At 39.4% G+C, this 14645-nt stretch overlaps 1 protein-coding gene and 2 pseudogenes across 8 annotated transcripts in view; 1 reads left to right on the forward strand and 2 right to left on the reverse strand.

Moving 5' to 3' along the window:
* BCL2L13 (BCL2 like 13) overlaps positions 1-14645 on the forward strand; it is a 148531-nt gene that overhangs the window by 72685 nt on the left and 61201 nt on the right. The gene's annotated exons all lie outside the window — the stretch shown is intronic.
* LOC123653053 lies at positions 7659-8256 on the reverse strand (annotated as a pseudogene).
* On the reverse strand, positions 9284-10414 carry LOC118728792 (annotated as a pseudogene).

Consider the following 14645-nt stretch of genomic DNA (forward strand, 5'->3'; position numbering starts at 1 on the left):
AGGAATGAGAAGAGGTGGGAATGAGAAGGCTGGGGAGAAAGTGGGCAGTAGCTCTGGTGCAAGGCCTAGAGCAAGGATTCAGGTGAAAAGTGGCTACACAGAACTGTTCCTGCCCCATCCCAGGCTTTGAGGGGCCTCATTCCCCAGTCCATTGGCAGAGGGCTCATGCTGATGCCCCATTTTCTGTCTTCGGCCGCTTGGGATCAGCTTCATCCCCTCTTCAGCAGCTCTCTTCAGCGCGGGCCCCTTGTTACTGTCATCTTCTTCTTCCTCATCTTCTTCTTTGTCCTCAGCAGTTTCCTCTTCTTCCACCTTAGCTCCATTCTCCTCCTCCTCCACCATTTCTTTCTTTCACTCTTTCCAGCTTGCCTTCTCCTCCACCTTCTCTTTCTTCTCCTCCAGGTCCTTGGTGCTCAACTTGGCCGCTGCCTCCATGTTCTTCTCCGACATGGTGCTGGGGCTGGCGGGGATCCAGGGTCCTGTGGTTGGGCTGGAGAGGCACTGGACGGTGGGAGGTGGCTGTGGCTGGAACCTGGTGTGGTGGTGGCAGTGGCAGTGGCAGTGGCAGCGGCAGCCGCTCAGCCTGGATTCTTTTTGCTTTTCCGGAGAAGTAATTTTTGCTTCTTGGTATTCTAAATCTTTGACTTGATTCTTGCGATCCTCTAGTCTGCTTTTAGGTCTCTGTGTAATATGTTTTATTTCAGTCAGTGTATGCTTAATCTCTAGTTGATCCTTTTTCATATCCTTGAGGGTCTCATTTAATTTATTGGCCTTTTCTGGGAAATTCTTGAAAAATCTTATAACTGTGGTTTTGAACTCTATATTCAGTCTTATGCTTTCCTCCATTTCCTTCAATTATGGCCTGCCTTTTTGTTTCCGCATTTTAGTTGCTTCCCTGAGTTGATGGAGTTGCTTTGTGTACTAGGTGTCCTAGCAGGGCCCAGTAGCTCAGCCTCCCCAGTTACCTGAGGTGGACACTTTTGGTGCACCGGGTTGTGTGTGCAGTCTTGTTGTTGTCCAGCCTTAATGGTTGTTGGTATCATTGGGAGAGTTGACCTCCAAGCCAATTGGCTCTGAGGATCAACAGTGTTTCCTCTGGGAGAGCTTCTGTGCTCAGCTTGGATTGGGCAGAGTCTCAGGGTAGTGCAGACAAGCCTTGGTTTCCCGTCAGCCCCGCCCTAAGAGGGCCCTGTTCTCAGTGTCCCACATCAATGGCTGCATGCACCTCAGAGAAATCTGCTCTCGAGTTTTGCCCGCTGCCAGACAGTCCAGTTTCTCCCCAACCAGAGCTGGATTTCAGTGCAGCCGTGAAGTTTTGTTTTCCTCCCAAATGAGAAAGCTAGACACATGTTTGCTGCTCGCTTTCTCTGTGCACCGTGAATAAGCCAGCTGCGTATTCGGCCTCCCGCCCTTTCCGTGCGCACGGGTCTCTGTACCTCCACAGTTTTTGAGTTTCAGCGTCCTCCTCTCTTTACTTCTAGATGCAGAATTTCCACTCAGCCAGCCTTCCTGTGACTCTGTATTCCTGTTGTAGTTTTAAATTTGTTGTTGTAGGCAGCAGTCTAAGTGTTTACCTTATGCCACCCTCTTGGTTTCTCACTGAACATATTTTTGATACTATTGGTAGTTAGGACCCACACCACTATTAAAATAATTTGAGACAATATTCATTCTATCTGCTGCTTTAGACAATTTAAATTGAAGCTCTTTCACTAGTCAAAATGGATAAAGCATGCCATTTCTCTTTTTCCTTCTTGAGATTTTTATTTTTTAGTAAAAATCACCATACTTTTATCTTGTTAAACCTGAATTCTATTTTTAATGCTCCAGGTTTATGTTTGCTTGTTTATTTATTTATTTGTTTATTTTTTAATAAATCTTTATTGTTCAGATTATTACGTTTGGTCCTCTTTTCACCCCCGATAGCTCCCCTCCACCCAGTTCCCACTTTACCCATGCCCTTAATCCCTGACTGTCCTTGTCCATAGGTGCAAAATTTTTGTCCAATCTCTTCCCACACCCCTCACATCCCCTTTCTCCTGAGAATTGTCAATTCACTCCCTTTCTATGCTCATGATTCTATTATATTCACCAATTTATTCTGTTCATCAGAATTTTTAAAAAACTTATTTTGAGACTATGCCTATTTATTTATTTTTTTAACGTATATTTTATTGATTTTTTTACAGAATGGAAGGAAGAGGGCCAGAGAGCTAGAAACATCGATGAGATAGAAACATCGACCAGCTGCCTCCTTCATACCGTATTTTTCGGACCATAAGACGCACTTTTTTCCCCCCAGAAGTGGGGGGAAAAAGTCCCTGCGTCTTATGGTCCAAATATAGCCTACACATATACTTTAAAAAAAGTTTTTTTACTTGCCCGGCTCTGTGTGGTCTCTGTGCTTGCCCAGCTCTAAAATGGTTCTAAATGCTACTGTTTACTTTACAGGGTTGATTACATGTGTTTATGACTGTGATGTTGGGTTTTAATGCACATAAAATATTTTAGGACACTATTTGTTTCAGAATCTTTTTTTCTTCATTTCCCTTCTCTAAAAACTGGTGCGTCTTATGGTCCGGAGCGTCTTATGGTCCGAAAAATACAGTACCCCCTACTGGGGATGTGCCTGCCCTTGACCGGAATCGAACCTGGGACCCGTCAGTCCGCAGACCGATGCTCTATTCACTGAACCAAACCAGTTTTGGCCAGATTTTTTATTCACTTGATTTTTAGATTCACTTGTTGATAAATATGTATTTGTTATCACTTTGTTGTTCATAATTTTTATCTTTACCTTTTTCTTCTTTCTCTTCTTAAAGAATACCTTTCAGCATTTCAGATAATACTGGCTTGGTGGTGGTGAACTCCTTTAGCTTTTTCTTATCTGTGAAGCTCTTCATCTGACCTTCAATTCTAAATGATAGCTTTTCTGGGTAGAGTTACCTTGCTTGTAGGTCCTTGCTATATTCATCACTTTGAATATTTCTTGCCACTCCCATCTGGCCTGCATAGTTTCTGTTGAGAAATCAGCTGACAGTCATATGGGTACTCTTATAGGTAACTAACTGTTTTTCTCTTGCTGCTTTTATTTACTTACTTATTTTTATTATTATTATTTTTTAAAATAAATCTTTATTGTTCATATTATTACAAATGTTCCTCATTTTTTCCCTCTCCATTGCTTCCCTCCACCAGGTTCCCACCCCACCCTCTGCCCTTTCCCCACCCCCCCACTGTCCTCATCCATAGGTGCACAGTTTTTGTTCAGACTCTTCCCGCACCCCCACTCCCCTTTTCCCTGAGAATCTTCAGTCCACTCCCCTTCCATACCTCTGATTCTATTACATTCAACAGTTAATATTGTTCATCAGGTTTTTTAATTCCCTTGGCTTTTAGTTTCACTTGTTGATAGTGACGTATTTATTGATCATAATTTTTATCTATATCTTCTTCCTCTTCCTAAAGAACCCCTTTCAGCAATTCATATAATTCTGGTTTGGCGGTGATGAACTCCTTTAGCTTTTTTATTTTTTTTGTGAAGCTCTTTATCTGGCCTTCGATTCTGAGTGATAGCTTTGCTGGGTAGAGTATTTTTGGCTGTAGGTTCTTGCTATTCATCACCTTGGATATTTCTTGCCATTCCCGTCTGGCCTGCATAGTTTCTGTTGAGAAATCAGCTGACAATCATATGGGTGTTCCTTTATAGGTAAGTACCCATTTCTCTCTTGCTGCTTTGAATATTCTCTCTTTGTCTTTAGCTCTTGGGATTTTAATTATGATATGTCTTGGTGTGGTCCTCTTTGGATTCCTTTTGTTTGGGGTTCTGTGCGCTTCCTGGACTTGTAAGTCTATTTCTTTCACCAGGTGGGGAAAGTTTTCTATCACTATTTCTTCCAGTATTTTTTCGGTATCTTGCTCTCTCTTCTTCTGGAAACCCCCATAATTCTGATGTTGGTTCGTTTGAAATTGTCCCAGAGGTTTCTTACATTATCTTCAACTTTCTGGATTCTCTTGTCTTCTTGCTTCTGTGGAGGAGTGTCCTCTGGCTCTTTGTGTTCCAAATCTTTGACTTGATTCTTGCGACCTTCCATTCTGTTTTTAGACTCTGTATAATATTTTTAATTTCAGACAATGTATTCTTTATTTCTAGTTGATCCCTTTTCATATCCTCGTAGGTCTCATTTATTTTATAGGCCTTTTCAAGGAAATTCTTGAAAAACCTTATATGCGTGGTTTTGAACTCTATAGCCAGTCGCTTCTTGTCCTCCATTTCTTTTTTTTTCTTTAATATATTTTATTGATTTTTCACAGAGAGGAAGAGAGAGGGACAGAGAGCTAGAAACATTGATGAGAGAGAATCATTGATCAGCTGCCTCTTGCACACCCCCTACTGGGGATGTGCCCACAACCAAGGTACATGCCCTTGACCAGAATCGAACCCGGGACCTTTCAGTCCGCAGGCCGACGCTCTATCCACTGAGCCAAACCAGTCCCAGCTTGTCCTCCATTTCTTTTGTTTGTGATCTGTTTCCTTGTTTTGGCATTTTCACAGCTTCCGTGAGTTGGTAGGGTGACTTTGTGAGCTAAGGTATCCTAATCACATGTGTCAAACACAAGGCCCGCGGGCCAAATTCGTTCCGCCAGGCCTTGCAATGTGGCCCGCACCGCGCTGTCATCACTGCACTCCGCTGCGTTTCCATCACAATGACAGTTTATGACTGTTGAGTAAACCATTCGGCCCGCGATTTAGGCTGGATTTTAGATTTTGGCCCCTTCTCTGATTGAGTTCGACACCCCTATCCTAAATGGTTCAGTGAGTCAGCCTCCCAGTTACCTGAGGTGGACAGTCTTGGTGTATCCCTTTGTGAGCTGTGTGTGCAGTCTTGTTGTTAAGCCTTGCTTGTTGTTGGTATTACTGGGAAGTGTTGATCTCCAAGCCAGTTGGCTATGAGGATCAGAAGTGTCTCAGCTAAGAGGGTTACTGTATTCTGCTTGAATAGGTCGGAGTCTCGGGGTGGCATAGCCAAGCTTTGGTGAATCCCGCAAGATTAGTCACACCTCTTTGGTATAGACGCAGACAAGCTTTGGATTCCTGTCTGTCACTCCCTAGGAGAGTCCTATTTGCTGCGAATGAGAAAGCTAGCCGCTGAAAAGGCTTCTGCGCTACACTAAGATGGGGTGGAGTTTCGGGTGGTGCAGAAAAGCTTTAGTCAGCCCCTCCCTAAGAGGGTCTGGTTTCTGAGTCCTGCAGTAATGGCCTCTGGCTTCACACACCTCCGAGAGATCTCTTCCCACTGCCTGACAGTCTGGCCTCTTTCTGTCTGGGGCCGTCTATCAGTGCAATAGGGTAGTTCTGTTTTCCTCCCAAACAAGAAAGCTAGCCACGCATTAGTTATCTGCTCTCTCCACGCGCGCAGGGAGTAAGTCAGTAGCGAACTCAGCCCGCACTCTCTGCACTCCGCAGGCAAGCCAGCAGCGAACTCTGCGGCCGCCTTTTCGCGTGCACAGTTCTCCGCACCTTCACAGTTCCTGAGGTTCAGCGCGCCTTCTCTCTCCTTCCCAGATGGTAGAGCCTCCTCTCAGCCAGCTTTCCGGCGCTTCAGGGCGATGTTTCCCCTGTTTTTCAATTCTAAATTCAAATTTGTTGTGGTAGGCTGCATTCAGGTGTCTACCCTATGCTGCCATCTTGGTTTTTCTCTCTCTTGCTGCTTTTAATATTCTTTCTTAGTCTTTTGCTCTTGGTATTTTAATTATGATGTGTCTTGGTGTAGTCCTCTTTGGATTCCTCTTATTTGGAGTTCTCTGTGCTTCATGGACTTGTAAGTGTATTTTTTTCCCCAGGTAGGGAAAATTTTCTGTCATTATTTCTTCAAATAGGTTTTCAGTATCTTGCTCTCTCTCTTCTTTTGGCTCTCCCATAATTCAGATGTTGATACGCTTGAAGTTGTCCCAGAGGCTGCTTACACTATCTTCATATTTTTGAATTCTTTTTTCTTTTTGTTTTTCTTGTTGGTTTTTTCTTCTTCTTCTTCTTCTTTGTATTTCAAATCTTTGACTTGATTCTTGAGATCTTCTAGTCTGCTGTTGGATCTCTGTGTATTATTCTTTATTTCAGTCAGTGTATGCTTAATTTCTGATTGGTCCTTTTTCATATCCTTGAGGGTCTCACTATATTTCTCAGAGGTTTCTAGAAGATTCTTGAGTAACCTTATAATTGTGGTTTTGAATTCTACATCCAGTATTTTGCTTTTATTCATTTCTTTCATTTGTGAAATATTTCTTTGTCTCCACATTTTAGTTGCTATTCTGTGTTTGTTTCTATGTACTGGGTAGCTGGTAAGTCTCCTTGAATTGATAGAGTGACCTTGTGTGGTTGGTGTCCAAAAGGGTCCAATGGCTCAGCCTACCCAGTCACCTGGGGTGGACGCTGTTGGTACACCCCTTTGTGGGCTGATTGCAGAGTCTTGTTGTAGTTAACCCTTGATTGCTGGGAGGAATTGACCTCCAGACCAGTTGACTGTGTTGACCAACTGTGTCTACACTGGAAGATCTTTTGCACAGGAGACACCCTTATGGGACAGGACTTGCTTTAATGGGGCTTTGGTGCTCACTGAGTCTGCCCCTTGAATGTGTCTTTTATGGATGTGAAGAGTTGTAATCTGGTATGACCTCACTCTGACCAGAGGGTACACTGGCTCTTTCTTCTCCAAGGAGGTGCAGTATCAGCCATAGTCTTGGGCCACCCAGCAGGAGCTACAGAGACATCTGCATATTCCTCCTCTTTGTCTGGGGTTTGGAAGTGCCAGGCAAAGCCCATCTGTGAAGCAAGGCCAACAGGGCCTTGTGCCTTCTTTTGGAAGCTCTTGGGCCTCTCTGACCCTGCTGCTATTTGACAGGTTTTAGGTAAACCATAGGCCATTCATACGCAAAAGCCGATGTGCACAGCTTGGGTGGGTTTGTAAATTTGGTGGGTTGGGGTCCCTGGGAATCACTGGGAAGAGCAAACAACAATGGCTGCCAGTCAGTCCTGAACCAGAGAAGTCCAAGGTTCTCTGCTGCAAGCTCCTGTAAAAGAAAGCCGTCCTCGCCTTCCTGTCCCGTTGCCAGACAGTCCAGTTTCTCCCCGTATGTTCCTGGGTCCTCCAGAGTCTCAACCGGAACTGGAGTTCAGAGTAAACGGGAGCTTGTATCTCCCTCCAGATTAAAAGAACAGCACATCCAAGTGCCAGCACTTTCAGTGCCTCTGCACCTTCTACCAGTCTCAGTGAGCCTTCTTCACCTCTCTAGTTGTGGAACTTCCACTCAGCCAGCCTTCTCACAGTTTTTGGTGGTAGTTGTTCTTTCATTTAGTTGTGGTATTGATGTGGTTGTGAGAGGCAACAAGTATAGGCACTTACCTATGCTGCCATCTTGGTTCTCTGTTTCCAGGTTTATGTTTAAATGACAGAGCCTTAAAAAAAATTGTGCTGCAATTTTTCTCCTGTTACCTGAAAACATATGTGTGTACATATATTAAGTGTATTTTTAGAAATGTCCAGGTCATTTTTATCAGTTGGCATTCTTTTACTTAATGTGTGAGAATTTTGCATTGTGATATTTAATAAAGACATTACCATGAGTAGGGGATTGTTGATTTAAGACAAGTTTGAGATCCATTAAAATGAATTATTGTATACTTGTCCTTCTGATGGCTGTGGAAGCTTCATATTTTCTTTGGACATCATTAGATGTCTTAGTTCTTCTTCTTCTTCTTCTTTTTTAAATATATTTTATTGATTTTGTACAGAGAGGAAGGGAGAGAGCTAGAGAGTTAGAAACATCGATGAGAGAGAGTCATCGATCAGTTGCCTCTTGCACACTCCCTACTGGGGATATGCCCGCAACCAAGGTACATGCCCTTGACCGGAATCGAACCCAGGACCTTTCAGTCCCCAAGCCAACACTCTATCCATTGAGCCAAACCAGTTTTGGCAGATGTCTTAGTTCTTGAAGTACAACTTCAATGCTACCATATATGAATTTTGCTAATACTGGTATGCTCTATCTGTCTGCCATTACACTGAAATTATTTATTCCATTCATATTAATTTTGGTTACAAATTTATCTGATGGAGGAGCTTCTGAATATTTAGGTTCATATTCTACTTTCAGGCTATATATTCTGTTTTCATAATTTGTCCTTCGTGGCTCAATAATCATGCCTTTTCATCTTATAAGTGTCATATCTTCATCATCTTCAAGGCCCTAGCTAACTGTACCATTGCCTACTCCTTTTTGTTCTTCAGGTTCTTCCAACTAATAAAAATTTTGAGGAACTTTAACTCCTGTGGAGACTGCCATCTTCTTTTGCACATCAAAGTGGATATTTTTATTAAAGCAGTTTTTAGATTAATGATGCATGGTCTGCTTGGCCCCAAAATATATAAGTCCTATAGTACAGTGGTCGCCAACCTTTTGGACCTCACGGACCACCAGTTAGCAACCACTGCTCCAAAGGTTTCCTATAGTATGCCACTTTTATTTTCAGTTTATCTTTAATTTCCCATTATTTCCTCCCCCAGTTTTAACTTTACTGTTTTCAAAATACAAATACAAAATATTGTACACGTATACTTTTTTACTACATAGAGACAGAATAATACATTTATGTTTTTACTAGAATCTTATTACCTACTACTATTCCTATAAGGTTTTAACATAAATAAAATAAAATGCAAATTTTTTCAACCGTTGTTTTTAATCTTAATATTCTTGTTTAGCTGCTTTGGAGAACAGCTAAGAAATGCAAAATCACCTTAGCCAAGAATTTTGACTGGGTAATTTTGTTATTTCATCTTGGCTGAAATCTCCCTTATGCTGGCATTGCAAAGACACTGTGCACTTACTTACAGGGGATAGGAAAAAGTGTCTTAACAGCCCTCTTAAAGAAGGCAAATTACTATTTCCTGTATTATACAGAGTATTATAATAATAACAGCAACAGAGGACCATATAACTCCACGTGTACTGAAGAAAAGCAAGTTTGCAAATATTTAAGTGAGAGTAACATCATAAAATAAAGAAGTAAACCATGCTAAAGTGTCTAGAGTTCAGCCTCTTCAGCATACATCAGTTTTCAGCTATTTCAACTAAGATTTTTCTTATGACGAACAAACAAAAAACAATGAAAGTAGCATTTACTATGTTGGAAATGCAAAAAATAAAAATAATGCTAGTTCCATAAAATATTTGGAACTAATTTTATTTTCCTAAATAAGTAAAATGGTGTTGGTATTTATCTCTTCTTAAAGTTTAATTATCATTCTTACTGTTTTAAAAACACATTCAAACTAATGCCAACCTTTAAGAATAAACTTTGGAATATTTAAAAGAACAAATTTGGAAAAATGAGCCAGAATTATGCTTTGTTCTTGGTAGAATCATCTTTGTTTCTTCTCTTTATGTCTCAATGATAAACCCTGGCTATATTGAATTCAGTGGTAGTAAACTGATCTTGAAGAAAGTCAAGGTCTTTCTCACGAGAATCCAGATTCTTTGTGGTCATGGTTACATTCTTTTCCAACAATATCTGAGTTTCATCAATATCATACATATTCAAGTATTACATTAGCCCCCAACCACAGACACACTTTACTACGTTAAGAGGAACTAAGGTTTTGCAGTATAGATTATCTGCCAGTAATCTGATCTCCATTGAATTAGTGGACTTTTTCTTTTGCATGCATTTCAAAATTTCTAAAATCTGCTTAATTTCAGGAATCTGACCTTTTTTATTTATTTTTTTACTTTTAAGTCTTTAAAATTTTTTTTCTTTATTGATTAAGGTATTACATATGTGTCCTTATCGCCCCATTGCCCCCTTACTCCCCCACTCATGCCCTCACCCTCCTGGTAACTGTGTCCATTGGTTAGGCTTATGCATGCATACAAGTCCTTTGGTTGATCTCTCCTCCTTACCCCCACCCTCCCCTACCTTCCCTCCGAGATTTGACGGTCAGGTCAATGCTTCTCTGTTTCTGGATCTGTTTTTGTTCATCAGTTTATGTTATTCATTATATTCCATAAATGACTGAGATCATGTGATATTTATCTTTCTCTGACTGGCTTATTTCACTGAACATAATGCTCTTCAGTTCCATCCATGCTGTTGGAAATGGTAAGAAAGGAATCTGATCCTTTAGCCTCCTTTTCTTTTGAGCAAGGTTGAGTTCCATAAACTTACATTTGTGGTACTGTTCATCCAACTCTTTAGCTCTGTACCCACAGTCTCATTCCCAGGCTGTTTCATGTAGGAATTCACATGTTCCACAAAAAGCTTCAGGAATCCCTAGGTAGAGCCACCCGGCGTTCCCTGAAGCCAGTTCTCCTAAGTCACAGCCAACTCTAGCCACCGCCATCTTTGGGAAGCAAGCCTATGCTTCCCATCATTTCTTCATTTTTACCTCTAGATTTTTATTAGTATATGTTAACATGTGAGTGTGTCTTGGGGTGGGGAAAAGAATAAGGGCTTCATTTTGGGAGACAACTTCTGATTCTCTTAAATGAATAATAGTAACATTTGTGTTTTAGATTTTACAAGATATCTCATGTCGCATCTCATTTGATCTTCACAACCATCCTTAGCAGAAGGTGGAATAGATTTTACTACCTGTTATTTGTTTATTTAGGTCAGGTGAGTAATCAAAGAAAAAAATTAGACTTGCCTAGGACCCTTACACTAACTAGTAAATATTTTTTGAATTAACATTGGAGCTAAAATCTAATTCCAGCTTCAGTGTACCATACTGCTTATCTATTTTCTTAGACTGTATTATCTATATATCACTTTGAAAAGGCAGTCTACAGGAAGGCAATATATAGTATGGCTAAGCCCAGTATGAAGTTTGGCCCTGAGTGATAAAATGCTAGGGATGAGAAAATTTGTAGAATTATTTTTCAAATAATCACCTTTATTGAGAATTGTTAGTAATATGAGTCTGACCATGTGACCTCACATACCTAACTGATTTATATTGTTACTCACCTAATGTGAAATCGAATGATAATACTAACCTCATGAATTTTATGATAACTAATGATATAATACATGTTAAATGATTATTTAGCACATTGTCTGGCACCAGAGTAAGCACTTAGTAAACCATGGCTACTAAACACGAGACCTTGTTCTGAAATAGTCTCTCTCTCCCTCTCCCTTCCTCTCTGAAATCAATAATTTTTTAAAAATCTGACTATCATTTACTCTTTTGAAATGAAAAAAAATTCTCATATGGACATTTGAAATAGATTTTTAATAAATAAAAATTAACTCAGTTATATTTGTTAGTATATCAAACAACAAATATTTAGGTGCCTAATATTACTAGCCTTTTTTCCCTGTTATATAGTTCTTTCTGTCATCCCTGTCTAGTGACTGTTATTATTAACTCTATATATCCTCCTCTCCTTGATCCTGGGATTATCTTTAAAAACTTGAGTAAACCCCAGTCTTCACTGTCTTTCTTCATGTGTCCTTTCCCCCCCTACTTTGTTTTAGTTCCTCATCTGGCCAAGGACTAACTGTTCATTTTAAAGCCTGTGGCTTGAATACCTCATATAAATGAGGCATGACAATTAGAATATTTATTTACTGTATAATATATGTAATATGTAAAAGATAGTATAATAATATTAGTAATAATACTTTCTCTGCTTTATCCAGTATAACTCTCCTTCTAAGTCCTCTAGGGCTGAAAAGAATCTGGCTTATGTAGGCAACAGAAATCATATTCCCAACAAAAATCATATTGGCTAATTTGAAGCAGTTAGCTAATATTTCACATTTTGCATGAATGTCTGCAAAATTCTGATATAACATTGTTATTGTATATATGAATTTGGCTGTCTGGCAGGCAAATGAGTCTCATCAGAGGGAAGAAATGTCCATCAGAGAGAAGAAAAAAGTGTCCAGAAAGCATGTTAGGTTATGGGACAAACTGAATATCATTGGTATAAGGATTGTAAAAGCATCTTGGTCATACTCTCTAAATATATCAGAAGAAGTGGAGAAAGAAAGCAGGTCACAAACCTGTATTAATAGTATGATTTTCTTTAAGTACATATATTAATGTTGACTATGATTTATATATATACATATATATATATATATATATATATATAGACTATGATATATATATATATATATATATATATATATATATATATATATATATAATGAAATGTGTGCCAAAATATTGGATAATACATAGTAGTTATCTCAGAATTGTAGGTAATTTTCTTTTCTCTTTTCCCTGGCTAGTTTTTCTTTTCTTCTGTAAACTTATCTGCTTATAGAAAGAAAAAAAAAGAAGAAGAAGAAAATGACCATCAAGAAGAAAAAGGCACCATGGCTGGCATAGCTCAGTGGTTGAGCATCAGCCTATGAACCAGGAGGTCATGGTTTGATTCCTGGTCAAGGCACATGCCTGGGTTGTAAACTCGATTTCTTGAGTGGTGTGTGCAGGAGGCAGACAATAATTCTCGCTCATCATTGATATTTCTATCTCTGCCTCTCTCTTCTCTAAAATCAATAAAAAAAACCCTTTTTTAAAAAAAATAAGAAATGAAAAAGGCAACTAGAATGTTCATGTATGATATTCATTGTATAATAAATAGACTTTGGAAAAATAATAGGAAAGATAAATGAATTATTTACCTTCATTAATTTTAGTGGAATATTAAATCACTAATCTTTTAAAATTTTATTATAATTTTAAGCATATACAAAAGTAGACTTTTATAACCCCATGTATCCATGACTCAACTTCAACAATTATTATTAGTTTTTATTTATTTTTAATAAATCTTTATTGTTCAGATTATTACGATAATTTTTCCCCCCATAGCTCCCCTCACCCGGTTCCCACCCCACCCTCTGCTCTTACCCTGCCCCCTGTCCTCATCCATAGATGTGCAATTTCTATCCAGTCTCTTCCCCCTCCCCTACACCCCTTTCACCCTGAGAATTGTCAGTCCACTTCCTTTCTATGTTCCTGATTCTATTATATTCATCAGTTTATTCTGTTCATCAGACTTTAAAAAAATATATATTTATTATTGATTTTTTTTACAGAGAGGAAGGGAGAGAAAGAGGGATAGAGAGCTAGAAACATCGATGAGAGAGAAACATCGACCAGCTGCCTCCTGCACACCCCCTACTGGGGATATGCCTACAACCAATATACCGTATTTTCCAGCGTATAAGACGACAATGTGTTCTAATAAAAAGCCTGCTCAGATTGGCCAGAGTCAGAGAGGTGGTCTATTAAAAAAAGAACTGATGTTGCCTCAGAAGTGGAGGGTAGTCTTATACAGCGAATATAGGCCTAAATCTATGTTTTAACTGTAAAATTAGGGGGTCGTCTTATACGCCAGAAAATACGGGACATGCCCTTGACCAGAATCGAACCTGGGACCCGTCAGTCCGCAGCCTGATGCTCTATCCACTGAACCAAACCGGTTTCGGCTGTTCATCAGACTTTTAATTCATTTGACTTTTAGATTCACTTGTTGATAGATATGTATTGTTGTTCATAATTTTTATCTTTACCTTTTTCTTCTTCCTCCTCTTCTTAAAGAATACCTTCAACATTTCATGTATTCCTGGTTTGGTGGTGATGAGCTCCTTTAGCTTTTTCTTATTTGTGAAGTTCTTTATCTGACCTTCAATTCTGAATGATAGCTTTGCTGGATAGAGTAATCTTGGTTGTAGGTTCTTGCTATTTATCACATTGAATATTTCTGACCTGCATAGTTTCTGTTGAGAAATCAGCTGACAGTCATATGGGTACTTCCTTGTAGGTAACTAACTGTTGTTCTATTTCTGCTTTTAATATTCTCTCTTTGCCGAAACCGGTTTGGCTCAGTGGAAGAGCGTCGGCCTGCAGACTGAAAGATCCCGGATTCGATTCCGGTCAAGGGCATGTACCTTGGTTGCGGGCACATTCCCAGTAGGAGGTGTGTAGGAGGCAGCTGGTCGATGATTCTCTCTCATAAATATTTCCAACTCTCTATCCCTCTCTCTTTCTCTCTGTAAAAAATCAATAAAATATATTTTAAAAAAATATTCTCTGTCTTTTGCTCTTGGAATTTTAATTATGATGTGTCTTGGTGTGGTGCTCTTTGGATTTCTTTTGTTTAGGGTTCTCTATCCTTCCTGGACTTGTAAGTGTATTTTTCCTCCAGGTAGGGGAAGTTTTCTGTCATAATTTCTTCTAATATGTTTTCAGTATCTTGCTCTCTCTCTTCTTCTGGCACCCCCATAATTCTGATGTTGTTATGCTTGAAGTTGTCCCAAAGGCTGCTTACACTATCTTCATATTTTTTATTCTTTTTCTATTGCTTTTCTGGTTGGGTGGTTTTTGCTTCTTGTTTTTCAAATATTTGACTTGATTCTTAAGATCCTCTAGTCTGCTCTTAGATCTCTGTATATTATTCTATATTTCAGTCAGTGTATGCTTAATTTCTAGTTGGTCCTTTTTCATATCCTCAAGGGTCTAACTAAATTTATTGGCCTTCTTTAGAAAATTCTTGAAAAACCTTATAACCGTGGTTTTTAATCCCATACCCAATAGTTTGCTTTCCTCTATTTCTTTAATTTATGA

Source organism: Pipistrellus kuhlii, unplaced genomic scaffold, assembly GCF_014108245.1.
Source record: "Pipistrellus kuhlii isolate mPipKuh1 unplaced genomic scaffold, mPipKuh1.p scaffold_m20_p_3, whole genome shotgun sequence".
Taxonomy (NCBI): Eukaryota; Metazoa; Chordata; class Mammalia; order Chiroptera; family Vespertilionidae; genus Pipistrellus; species Pipistrellus kuhlii.